This window comes from Elephantulus edwardii, unplaced genomic scaffold, assembly GCF_000299155.1.
Source record: "Elephantulus edwardii isolate Elephantulus edwardi_28Jun2011 unplaced genomic scaffold, EleEdw1.0 scaffold00187, whole genome shotgun sequence".
Classification (NCBI taxonomy): Eukaryota; Metazoa; Chordata; class Mammalia; order Macroscelidea; family Macroscelididae; genus Elephantulus; species Elephantulus edwardii.
Window position 1 is genome coordinate 1747150 of NW_006399937.1, and position 1817 is coordinate 1748966.

Here is a 1817-nt window from a genome sequence, read left to right on the forward strand (position 1 = left end):
ATTGAATGTACCCTGGACTGCCAAGAAAACAAACAGCTTCAACCTGGAAAGGTTAAACCAGGCTGCTCCTTGGACGCACAGATTCTGAGGCTTTGTCTGACATACTTTGGACATGTTGTAAGGAGGGAGAGGTCCTTGGAGAGGAACATCGTGCTTGGGAGGGTGGAGGGACGGCGCAGAATGGGAAGACCCTTTATGAGGTGGATTGATTCAGTGACTGGGGTAATCGGGATGGGTGCGTCAGAGGCAGTGAGATTGGCACAGGATAGAGCAGGGTTTAGGGTTGTTGTACATAGGGTTGCTATGAGTCACAAGTGACTCAATGGCACGTAACAACAACAACGTATGGCATCAAACTGACCAAAGTTACTTGAAAAATTAGATAAGAACCTTAGAAAACATTAAATTTATGTTATCGGGGGATGAATAACTCAGAAAAGGGGCGTGTAAGTGATGACACACTCAAAAAATGTAATCAATGCCACAAAATGATTCATGTAGAAACTACTGAATTTACAAATGCTGTTATTCTTTTTCTTAATAAAATTTTTTAATTGTTATTTTAATGAAAGTTTATAGAAAAGTTAATTTTTATTCACTCATTGCTGCACATTTCTTCCCTCTCCCTTTATTCCCCCTCCCCAGTTCACTTTAGAAAAGACAATATTCAATGTTGCACAATTACTTTCCATCCCCTGCCTCAGTCCTCTTTTGTCATATGTATAATACCTAATCATATAATCCTTTTAAACAGTTATTTTCTTCATATCTTCCAATCTACTGTTCATTATCTTTCAACTCTTATCCTATTTTTCTCCCAAATACCCATGACAGATCTGCTTTATAACAGTGATGCTACGCACTATTTGTCCTTTTGTGACTGAGATATTTCACTCAGTATGCTGTGTTCTTAACAACAGTGGAGTGACTGGGCCCGGGTGGGGATAATGAATTCCAGGCCATCCAGTTGGGGTCAGCAAGCTGCCTTCTGGTCTGGGCTGGCATATGCACCAATAACTAATGCTGAAGAAGGGAAATAGACGAATTCTATAAACTTCTGCAGTTGAAAAACGATTGAAATTGCAATCCAGATGCATCAATAATAATGAATGACTGGAACGCAAAAGTTGGGCACAAGGAAGAAGGTCAGAGGTCAGAAAATTGACTTAGTGACAGAGATGAGAGGAGGATAAAATTTAGTACAATTAATGATTTATTAATTTCAAATACCTTTTTTTAATAAAAAATGCAAGTGATGACTATACACATGAACCTCACCTGATAGTCTATACAGGAATCCGATTGATTACACAAGTGGAAAGAATCACTGGAGAAGCTCAATACCAGCTGTGAAAACTAGGCCAAATGCTGACCATGGAACAGATCATCAACTATTCATATGCAAGTTCAAACTGAAGCTGAAAAAAATTAGAACAAATCCACAAAAAATAAAATTTGACCTTGAGTTTATTCCACCTGAATTTAAAAACCATATCAGGAACATAGTTGAGGCTTTGAAAACTAATGGTTGGAGACCAGATGAACTGTGAGAGGATATCAAGAATATCATTCATGAAGAATGCAAAGGATAGTTACAAAGACAGAAGAATAAGAAAAGACTGAGATGAGCGTCAGAAGAGACTCTGAATATCGCACTAGAACACCAAGAAGCCAAAGCAAGGGGAAGAAATCAGGACGGTAAAGAGCTGAACAGAAGATTCCAAGGGGCAGCTCAAGAAGACAAAGCAAAATATTATAATGTAATGTGAAAAGAGCAATTGTCAGAAAATCAAAAGAGATGAACTCACTCCACAATT

At 38.3% G+C, this 1817-nt stretch overlaps 1 protein-coding gene across 1 annotated transcript in view; it reads right to left on the reverse strand.

Moving 5' to 3' along the window:
• The window catches only part of KCNU1 (potassium channel, subfamily U, member 1), a 311810-nt gene that overhangs the window by 81448 nt on the left and 228545 nt on the right, over nt 1-1817 (reverse strand). The window lies entirely within an intron of this gene.